Here is a 12851-nt window from a genome sequence, read left to right as displayed (position 1 = left end):
TATCAGAATCGGAATACAAAACAGAAATTTGTTTAGAGGCCAAGAAATACCGATATATTCTTTTGCAATATTTTCTTATTATATTACTTTTATGCTTTTGTGTAATTTACAAGAGTCATGCAGTCGTACTGATTAAAATTCAAATCATGCATTTTTAAGGTTAAAAATTGCTCTAAATAATAGTAATCAATTATCTTTTACAAGCTTTTTATTAAATTGTTTAAAAACGGTGTAAAAATGTAATGCATTAAATTTAAAAAATAATTTCGAATTCTATAATGAAATTATTTAGTTTGCGTTCAAAAGCTGTTTTTTTAAAATTTATTTAAAATTGTTTTAAATCTAAATTTTGAATAAAATGCTTTTATGTAATTTATAAGAGTCATGCAGTCCTATTGATTAAAATCCAAATAAAGCATTGATTTAAGGCTAAAAATGGTTCTAATAATAGTAATTATTTATCATTTACAAGCTTTATATTGAGCTGTAAAAATACTGAAAAAATATAACGCTTTATATTTTATAAATAATTTCGGAATCTATTATGAAATAGTGTTTAGATTATGTTCAGAAGCTATTATTTTCTATTTTATTTAAAATTGTTTTAAATTTGAATTTTTATTTTTCTTATACGAGAATTATTGAAATAAACTCTCTTGAACGATTCTATGCTTAAAATGCTTTATGCTAATTTCCTACTTAAAGCTACTTATATATTAAATTAAGATCAATTAAAATTATATAGCATAGGAAATTAGAAAAGCTCCCTTCTCTAAGATTTATGTTGTCTAAAGACCCCTAACAATCTTAATCGGGCCCTAATTAAGATAAGTTACACAAATCTTTAAAAAATAAAACGTTGTTTGATAAATTTCAACAAATGCAAATTTCAGTATTCTTTTTCATGATATCTGTTATTTTCCTTCCTTTAGATAGCTTAATAATTAAGCTTAACATAACGTAATTAATCTTTAATTTTACAGGAAAAAAAACTTTCTACTGATTTAATGACGCCAAAAAAGCCAATTAATATTTTACAGTAACTCGTTTCAAAGAATTTAACACCTTTTAAATGTTAAAAAAATATTTCGAACATACAGCTATCATTTTTGAATACCTAAATTTATAACAATTATAAAGATATTTCCGATCGCTTAAGGAGAGTTTCTAGAAGTATCATTCATTTCCTTGTAAGTGCTCGCAACTGTAACTGAGCGGACGTCTGAGTCCATTAGATTCCTTTTCACTTAATTCATTTGAGAGTCATTAACTTTAATTTTCGTCGGAGCCGCTGATGCAACTCAAGGACGTTGCTCCATGGATTTAGCTTTCTTTTTGACAACAAAAAAGAAGGCAACATCTTTTCATTCGCAATAACGCGACTTTACAGTTCATCCCTTGCTGAGAAGACGAATTCGTGTCAATGCGGATGTTGCCAGTTAAAATTCTAAAATACGTAATTTAAAAATAGCAGACGATTTTGCTGACAAGCTACAGAAAGGATTCTGAACTAAGTAAAATTGCATTTTATTGTCATCGAATTTAATCCATTGATGGAATGAATCATCAACATCTACATTCAATAACATAAAATTAATTTTATGAATAATTATCTTTAGTTTATTGTTCAAGAACATAGATATATTCACAGAATCGGACAGAGCATCTTTGTTAAAAGAGTTTAATGATATTGATGAATCAAAGAGCATTCGGTGTCTAAATTTACCTTCGATCAGTATGATTAAATAAACTAAAAATGAACCTAGTTGTGAATTAATATAAAAACATATTATACGATTTTTTAATAGTCATGTTTAACATAATCTTTTAAAGTAAAATGAATTAAAAATTTGAAAAATACCTGAATGATTCAAATTAGAAGTAATTATTCGAAACTGAAACTGAATTCGATTGCATTAACTAAATAGTGTATGAAATTTTGTGGTCTGCTTATACTTTTACCTGACGGTATTCTTTTATTAGAAAAAAGTAAGTTTTTAGTTGAAAAAAAGAATGTTTCTGCATATGTAAATTATTTTTTCACCCAAATAGTGTTTTATGGAATTCAAGAAAAATTAACAGCATTTCATGCTCTTAATTTTTTTTTATCTAGCACTTCTTAGATCATTCTAATTTTTTTTTATCTTATTACGAAAAAAAACTGAAAGAAGTTTCATATGAATCCGCAAGACTTAGCGTATGGAAACTACCGACAAAAATATCTTAAACCTACGAAATAATTTATTTAATAAATAGAAACGATGAAATATATAGCGTTAAAAACTGTTCCGCGTCTAATAGAAATGTGGAACTATTGTGAAGACGAAGCAAGAAATGATGGAGTCTTGGAACTGAAATACATAAATTAAGTACAGTAAAAAAATATTTGCTGCAGAAAAGATTGTTATTACATGAATCTGTCTTATTCTAAAGCAGAACATTGATTTATGTAATTCTTACTGAACGCCTGCATGGAACATGTTGTAACATCACAGCGTGAAATAAAGCAGTTATGCTTTTTTTTCAGACAAGACGAATATAAAATTCTGCGCACATACCAGAGATGATGAAATGACTGATGTTTATAGTCTCATACAGCTACAAGCATTGTATTTGTTTTATTCTTCAATAAATACTTCGGCTCTTTTCACGAGGAAAGGAAAAAAAAATGAGAGAAACAGAAATAAATTCTTGAAGATTCGGTAAAATCTTACTTTTTAAAAATATTTTTTTGTCGCGAATTCCTAAATATAGGATGTTATTGATAAGTCTATGTTTTAAAAATATTCCATAAAAGCACAGTTTTCAAAAAAAAACTATTTAAATTGATGAATATATTAATTTAAAGTTTTGTTTTCATGGAAAGAGCTGGAATTTATATTAAAATTCTTTTTTAACGGAAAAATTTGTACAATTAACTGAAAAAGCTGTGTTGTTATATTTCCGAACAATTAATTATGATCCTGTTGAGTTGTACAGTCAGTTATATCTTGTTGTATATAATTTAATAAAAAAGTTTTTAAATTATTGAATAAATCTCGTCGTTGAATAAAACAATCCTATCAAGAATTTTCCATAATTTTTTTGAAAGAATAGTTTATTCAGTGCTTAATTATAGGATAAATTAACACAATATGAAAACATCGCAACATAGCTTTTACACAAGAGTGTGTAACTGCCTCCTTTAAAAGGAACAATAATAATAATATTAAAAAAAAATATTAGAAAATTTTTTGCTCTAGGTAACTGCAAAAAACCGCATTTTAAGTTGATTTTGAAACAAGTAAGTAAAAAGTTCTTATAAAAAAATTAAAAGTAATTCTTTTAGTATTCATTCCTTGTTTTTTTTCCTCTCCTTTTTTGAGTTAAAAATGAAAATTGCCCAAAAAATGTGGGACAGAAATTTCAAATTTTTATTTATATAAAAATGTCTGTGCTTGAAAAATATAGGGTGTTCATTAATTATTGTCGGGGTTTCCGTACCTCATAACTTTCGAATAAAAAATATTACGCAAAAACCGATTACGTATTCGTAAATTACAACTCAAAGAATTTTATTAATGATATTAAAGTGTAAAGCTTGCACAATTTGCACTTTCTAGGCATTCAGCTGAAGGCGATTATGTATTCCTAAATTACAACTCAAAGAATTATGAATACGTAAATTACAACTAAAAGAATTATGAATATGTAAATTACAACTCAAAGAATTATGTATTCGTAAAGTACAACTCAAAGAATCGCCTTCAGCTGAATACCTACAAAGTGCAAATTGTGCAATCTTTACACTTTAATATCATTAATAAAATTCTTTGAGTTGTAATTTACGTATACGTAATCGGTTTTTACGTAATAATTTTTATTCGAAAATTATGTGGTACGGAAACCCCGACAATAATTAATGAACACCCTGTATAGAACTGCTGCCTATGCATTTTTACTCTTTATATAGGAGCAGTGTTGCAATATTATTGCGGTAAATGTATAGATTAAATATATGTGAGTAATCAAAAAACTATATACAGTATATATATTTTCTCATGTTAAAACAGGAAATATAATAAAAAGATTCAATCACCGCTGCAAAAGTAAAATTTAGTTTATAGTTTTTATAAAATTTAGTGTACCCCCCCCCAAAAAAAAAACAGATTTAACTCTATTTATTTATTGTATTAAGTACCAGAACTAATAAGCCATTTCAAAATTTATATAATTCTGACAAAAAGTGCTTATAGAGATTCCTCTAAAACATAGTTTAGGAGAAATTTTAGAGGGATTCTAATTTTTAGGTTTTACTAATGGCAATAGGGGTCTTTAGGTATTGCAGATCGCGTGATCCTTTTCCTTAACTCAGTTTTTTAATTCTTTTTTTTATTTATTTTAATTTAATCTTCATAGTTTAGTTATATTAACTATCTGTTTTAAAGAAACACTAGTGTCATTTTAGACCTCGAAATTTTGAATCGCCGTCAGATGATGAAGACACCACCTGAACTGTCAGTCCCTTTCCAAACTTTCACGCCACACCAGCGAGAGGACATTTAGCCCAGACAGATTTAGCGTGCACCAGACCCGCTTACTCGACGGTCTTCGGTGGAATCGGGTTTCGGACCCTCAGTTCCTGAAGACTAGACCGTACCACCAGGCCACAGCTCCCTTTCATATTCATAGAATTTTAAAGTAACAAATTTTGACAAACTGAAATAGAAAACATTTAATTGCGAATCACTCGCAAGAGTTGATTTCAGAATATCGAGTATAAAAAATATACAATTAAAATTTATATGCACAGTTAAATTAGAATACAATTTTACACATAGTATTGAGGCAACGAGAAGACTATACGAAATATGCATGCTTCTTTTTACTTATAGATAAATCGAGATTGCCAACCCTATTGAAGAAATATAAGAAATTGTGCGACATCTCACGATGTTTTTCAATGTTCTGAACCAAGAACCGTAACATGAAGATATTGTAACTATATAGTTATATTAAATTTCGTTTTAAAATATAACAAAAGCTTGTTCAGGAAATGTAGTGTTCAGATTATACATCGTAATAGAATTTGTCAAGCAATTTGTTAAGTATATGACAAAGAATGAAGAAATTTTAAAATAACTTTGTTACAAGTTTTCCATATTATCTGAGACGAAATAAAAGAGGAAATATTTGTATAGAAACAAAGATATATCTATCAGCAATTCTAAAATTTGTACTTTTTTTTTTCCATTTACAAGCAATGAGTGAAACTGAAATGGAACTGAACGGGAAGAGGAAACATGGGCATGGAAGCAATCAAGCATTTAGTAAGCAGGGTTTTGTAAATTACCAAAAAATTTATATTGAAACCAGCAAAAGTGGTCTTCCCAAAAACTTTCTCGCATACTTTCTAATAAAATTGCCATGCCAGAGAACGCATTGCATGGCACTGACATATAATAGTTACGAAATATTAACTTTTAGCATGTATTCAATATTTTTACTGAATCTATCGTGTAATCTTTGACGAGTTTTTTGGCGATTAATCCTTGGTGTGCGGCTAATAGTATTCTAAAATCAAATTTTTTACTTTAGACACGTTTTTCTCAATCGACTGAAACACAGATTTGATAGAAAACTGCACTTGTATTCACAAAATCCTTCACCAAATTTGATATATTTAAGTCATTGCGAATTTGAATTATTATGTTTACATGTTTCTGAAAGTACAAATTGATAGACAGTCAACCCGTTATTGGTTTTGGCTCAAAATTTCACAGGTGTCTAGACTATAGATGTTAAATACGTGTACCGAATCTTCTCTCTCTAGTTCTCTTCGTTTTGTAGTTATCGCGTTAACTTATACTCGAACAGCGAGACAGACGGACTTCCTCTGAACAGATTTTACTCAAAAGTTGATAGAAATTTGCAAATTTGTTATAAAGACCGTATACCAAATGTCAACCGTCTAGTTCAAAGGATTTTTGAATTATCTTCGTCACAAACAGACAAATGGAGGGGCATTTTTAAAAAATGTACTTTTTGAACCTAGGGAGTTCTAAAACGTGGAGATTCGTCAAAAGCTAGAGCTCGAATTTTTTGACGGTTTTTATACTTTCTCTATAGTATGTATAAGAGAAAGTAAAAATCTAGAAAAATGTATCTTGGCAGTATTTGAGGCATAACAAGGATTGAAAGTTCAAATTCTGAATTTTATACATGAATATTATTATGAATTTATTATTTATTTTATTTTATTTTTCTTGAAAGAAACTTTTAATAAGGAGCCAGGTGAGAGATTCTATCCGAATACAGGCTTATTTTATCTAATAACAATCTGTAGCACAGGAGGGCCATTGAATCACGGGTACCTGATAATTTAATACACTGATTTTACTTAACTTCTGTACCTAGAAAATATTATTAGGAAATTATTAGTTAAAATATATTGAAAATAAAAAGTGTGATTAAACCTTACCAGGCATCGATTTTATAAACATAAGCATGTATATCACTTTATACATATTCATATCGAGAAAATGAGTGAAAAAATCCTAAACTCTTTATATAATAGAAATTACCAATGATAAAGAAGATATTTGCATGCTGTGTTATGAGAATTTATCAATTTTAGTTTTCTAGTCATCTTACAGAAGCTCTACATTAAGAATGATCCTTATAAGTTTGATAGTTAAGTATTGTTGTTGACAAATTCATAGTGAGATTCTTATTTACTATTCTATTGCGACCTCAAATTAAAGACAATGAATGCTGGTCACTATATGAGTTTATGAATTTGAACAGTAGACTAAAATTTTTATATTAGTTAATTTTTAATCGAAATAAAATTTTCGATTTTTATTCATCAGTATATTGTTTAGTAAATACTCATCTAAAATTTGTAAAAAATTCTGCATGAAGAAAAAAAAAATGAAATCTTTTCCATTTTAGTAGTTCCAAAAACGTTTTTTTACAGAAGCTCAATACAGCTTATTTTTCTTCAAACATGTATTATAATAGGGGTTCTTACACTTTTCTTTTCTAATGAGCCTTTTTAGAAAAAAAAATCTTGATTTTAATATCTAATAGCATTTAAAAAAAACGGGGATTCTGTATTCTGTCCTAATACGTTTCAAAACGATTTTGTTATTATATTTGTTTACAGATATCGAAGGGTCTAAAATAAGAATGCGACGTGGAATTTTTTACATTATTGCCGGTTTAAAGTTATCCTGCCTATGATCAAAATGCGCAGATTACAAAACCATAATATATAACTAACATCAAATATTCATTACAAATACAAAAACTGTGGGAACTGAGTTCGATTTCATTAAAAAAAATAATTTTATGGTATATTGTCTATATCGTGAATAAATTTCACGAAATAAAGAAAATCAAGAATTTATTTCAATAACAAAATTGTAAATGATAAGCATTCGTCTGCAACTTATTGTAGAAAATATTTTTGTTAACACATTTTTTCCAAATATTCATGTTTATTTTTTTAAAGTTTTTAATGAAAACCGAGGTTAAATGTCACATATTTTTATTAAATTTTCACGATTGAAATAACAACCAAATTTACTATAAATTTTGTACAAAAGGCGGAATTTTCCAAATCAACCTTGGTCTCTTTTAAAAAGAGAAATAACATTGCGTGTGCCGGTTGCATTTCGTCAAAGCAGACGATAATAAAGCTGAAAGTGGGAAAAAAATAGAGCTTGGTTACGGTTAATGGGACAGGGTCAAACAAACATTCCGAAAAACTGTGTTTATGTAGGAAATAAAATTTTTGATTATTAATGGAACAAAATATAAATACTGTGTATAAACACGAAGCATGATACTATGAAAATTATTTTGAATTTTTGTAGGAACATACTTCCAAGAACAAATATAAAAATATTCTTAAAATTAAAAAAAAAAATCATTTTTAAATCTTCATTCTTAAAACTTTTTGAATTTATCGAATAAATTGTTCCTAGTTCGTATAACTCTATTTATATTTTTGAGAACATTTTTATTTTAGCTATCTACAAGAATAAATATTATTTCATTCTTTACATTATTTAATACGTTGATTCTTTAAAAGAAATAAATTCTTCGAAAAGCGCATGGTGAAAATTGCTAAAGAAAATAAATTTAGAATTATATTCAGAATAAAATCTGAAAATATTTATAAATTTTATAGTAATTATCAAAACATGTATTTCTCCTGTGCTTTTTCGTACTCATTGATGCATCAATTTCAGTTTAATTCTATTTACTTTTTTCAGAAATTTGATAAAAGAAAATTATTAAATTTGATAGACTTTATTTTAACCAGAATAAAGAAGTCTGATTTTATTTCAGTTTTTTTCTAAGTAATTTAAATACTAAACAAGCTACTTTCAAGAATAAGCTGTTCGCTATCTTGTTTATATTTAAAATATTTGTCAGTCATAGAACCCCAGCCAACTAATTTTCATTTCATATGAAAATTAATTTTCGATAGAATAACACTACTTCCTAAATATTCTCTATGGAGAAAACTCTGTCAAGAATTCTCCAGCCATAACAGCTAAATAAAATATGTAATGCGCCGATTTCTCCAATTTCTATTTAATAAGAAAACTCATGACCTCCAGATCGCCATTTTCAAAAGATTTTGTTAACGGACTGAAAGATTAGACAGAACTAACAACTCTAATAACGGCATCGATTTCTTCAATTTTCGTAGCCCATTAATACTATTAGTATGATCGACGAAGCAGGCTTGTATTAATAAGATTAAGGCAACCATATCAATCAATTTTAATTAACTACATCTTACCATAATGAGAGAAAATTATATTTTAAATAAAATTTCTCTCGAAATTAGAGAATGGTGAAAGAATATTTTTATTGATTAACTAAACTTTGAAAATAAGAGAAGTCGGTTGAGTTGTAAAAGTTAAATACTGTATGAGAGTTTTATTTTGCAATGTCTCTAAAAACGAAAGGAAGATAGCAGGCTTTCATTGAGTTCGAATGAGACTTTCATTGATGGTATATCTAGGGATAACGGGCATTTATGTGAAACAAAAATTTTCGAATTCGTGACAATGGTTGCGGTTTAGGAACTCTGTCGGGTTTTTTTCCTTTTAGAAAATATACATTAAGTAGAGCTTTTTCGATTTCTCTCGAGATAGGAGAAAGGTGAAGAGAAAAATACGATTGATGGTGCATCTAGAAATCATGAACTTTCACATGAAATAAAAATTTTCGAAATCGTTTCAAGTGTTGTGGTTTGAATTTCACGAAGCGGGATTTACTCACAGAAAATATGTATCGATGCAGTATTTTAAAAGCTTCTCTACAAATGGAAGGTGAAGTAGGTAAGATGACAATTGATGACACAACTAGAGGATATGAACTTTCATTTATAAAAATCGGCGAAATCACAGAATCGGCCCCCGGTGATTGGGGCTGGAAGACCGATTCTGTGATTTTTCTAATTAAGAAACGATAAAAAAAAAAAAGGATTTATGTCTTTTACAGTAATAAAATTAAGGTAGGTAACTACGTTAAAAATCAATTTTTTGTAAAATTATGACTTTTTAAAATTTAATATTCTTAATGTTTGAACAGTTTTCTTTATAAAACTATTAGAATATTGTTTCTAAGTTAGAAATATTTTATAATTATTTTAATTCTTCACAATCCCAAAAAGATTTGAAATTTTGTGTTATTTATCAGTCGAACCCCAATATTTAAAGAATGGATAGAAATACAGCTTATTTTTTTAGTTCAGGACCTAGATAATATATTTCTTAAGCTATCTGCAAAATTTTAAACAAATCATTTCTTAAACCTCTAAACTACAAGATTCTTGCTTTACACCTCTTTTTAGCGTAAAAAAAGGCACTTTTTTCCAATTTTTAAAGAACTTAAAGTAAATACTTAAGGAATATTTTGTTTCACAGATTTTTATTCTTTTTTATACAAATATTCAAAAACGTAGTCACATATTTTAAACATTCCGCATAATTTTTTTAAAGCGAATTATAAATTTGTAAGTGGCAATGAGTATAATCAAAGTGTCAAATACATTCTAAAAATTTTTATACAATTATTAGTTTGTATTCGAAAATTATATCTCTTTATTGCTAAATATTTTTTTTAAAAAAAGTATCTTTTTGATATTCTAGATGCCATTTCCTTCTCAACATATTCTATTATCTGAAAATCGGCTTATTTCATACAAACTCCAGCCTCATGCTGACAGGTTAATAACGATCCGCAAACGAAAAAGAAAAATATTCCAGGAACCTACTTTAAGCTGACATAATCTGCCGTTTCATCGTTGGTGCTTTCTGTTTTTATCTAGAAAACCGTTAATCTAAAATAAGTGAATAATGAAACGGAGACGCAAACAACACATCTGAGACACATGAGTAACGGAATATGTTTGCAATATTTATTTACCTAAAAGCTGAAGCTTCCACTTTGCTATTTGGAAATGTTAATCGTTTTTAACTTCATTTCCCGTTAACTTTCTCGTATGAATAGTAAAAAGAAAGTAATATAATGTAATAATTCGAACTCGTGATTCCGACGATTCGTTATGTTTCAGACATCTCTGAGAGCGAAAAACTTATTTTTGGTATTATCTCTGTCTGTCTGTGAATGCTATAAATCAAACACGCTTTGAGCTAGACTGATGAAATTTGGTTTATGGACTTGACATCTAATTTCTAGATTTCTATCAAATTTTTAACGGAATCTATTCAGAGTCAGTCAGTCTGTTTGTCTTACTGTTTGATTATAAAAGAACACGATAATTACAAAATGTTAAGAGGTATATGAATTGAATTTGGTACTCAAGTTTAGCATACAAAATCTAAAGTCTTATCAAATTTTTGAATCAAATCTGCTGAAGAGTTGACAGACTGTCGGTCTGTACTTTCGCATATATGTAAACACAGTAATTCAAACATAAATGTAAGGATTTAAATCAATGAAATTTGATGTGTGATTTTGCAATTACATCCATGCCATCCATATTTTGTTACAATGGTATGGAGATATAGCATCCCAAATACCTATTTGAATGATAGATTCAATAAAAATAGTAAATTCACGTCAAAAATCTGTAGCTTGCAACTATTGTTTGCCAATGCTATGCAAGACATTCATTTCTATATCCAAGATACACAATCCTATACCTGTGAAGGGGAATGAGACATTGGCTGGAACCGAATAACAAGACCACAGGACAAAAGTAATTACTCACGTCTCGTAGCTATTATCTGACTTATTAGATTCACCACAAGACCTCTATTGGAGGGTATATGAGAAATTTTCGGAGAGACCACTCCTCCTGGTTACTTTCCCATTTAGAATTGGATGAATTGTGGTTTGTAGGTCTATTTGTAAGGTGATTCATGTATAACCGAACTTGAAGAACAAAATTGTACTTAGTGTTCATGCACAGATGCGAATTTCTGAATAGGCAGCTGTTTAGGACCACTGGGTTGAAATGGTTGTAGGCAGATTGATTAAAAAAATGATACTTACCTAGAGACCAGATAAATAAATTTAAAAAATATAAATTCTATAAATTATATTAGATAAATATTAAAACTCTCGCTAGTATAAATGATCAGAATCCTATCTGTTTTATTGCTGTCACTTAGTTATTATAGTATTTATAAATATCAGGCGTTTGCTGGAATATATTTATGCACAAGAGTGGATGTTGTGTTTAATCCCTAGAAATATAACATCGAAATAAAAAACAAAAACAAAATCTTAAGGATATAAATTCCATTGATTGATTTAATTAGATCCAAGTTTTTTTCCCCTCATTTTTATAAATTTCCATATAAAAGAAATAAAAGCAAAAAGGTCTATTACAATAAAAATAATTGTTCTAAATTCAGTCTATTGTAATAATAATCTAAAATGTAGCAATATATTCAAGAATGAGAACTACATTTTGATACGATCTATAATAAAAGTTCAAGAAGGAATAAATATGTTTATAATATTATTCAGAAAAGACAATTGCAATAAAATTCTAGTAATTATATTTATTTGTTGTTGCATTGTTATAAATTATAAATTTCAACATTCAAAAATACTTTAAAATTATTAACATATTCTGATATTATAAGCATAATAATAAAATAATTATGAAATTATATGCAATTATATCATTCGATTAAAGTAAATAATTTATTGTATTTTAAACCAGAAATTGATTGTCCGTTATTCTTTTTAATACATCGCTGTTATGAAATGGAATCAATCAACTTCTATTTCATATTAAATTCAAAAACAATTTTTATTTGAAACACATCCCAAATACATAATAAATTGTGAAGGTGCAATTTATAAGAAGAATATGATTTTTATGATAAGAGAAGGAATTTATAAGATTCATTTAAAATGCAGAACAAGCAAAAATTAAATATGATAATATTAATTGCTTAATCGTAAACTAATAGTTAAATTTAAAACAGAAGAACAAATTAATCAAGAATATAAAGAGCGAAGCAAATTAATCAAGAATATAAAGAGCGAAGCAATGCAGGTTTAAAAAAATAAATAAATTACGATGTAGATATGGAACTAATCATCTTTCCAATTACAAAATCCTTTTTCCTGCATGAAAATGCGTCACATTCAGGTTTATCATCAGTACATGTAATTCTATTTCATTGAGAATTTTTTTAAAAACATCCTTAAATTTTGCTTATTTGTTTAGATTATGGAGTGTGGCTTGAAAAGGAAGTATGTCTCTCTCTGGTAAAATTTATATATTTCCTCAATCTTTCCTCTAAAAAAATTTGCAAAATATAATAAAAATTATCTTAAAAATAATTTTTATTTTATTAGTCAGG

Source organism: Argiope bruennichi, chromosome 6 (genome assembly GCF_947563725.1).
Source record: "Argiope bruennichi chromosome 6, qqArgBrue1.1, whole genome shotgun sequence".
Lineage (NCBI taxonomy): Eukaryota > Metazoa > Arthropoda > Arachnida > Araneae > Araneidae > Argiope > Argiope bruennichi.
Note: the sequence above shows the minus strand (reverse complement) of the source record.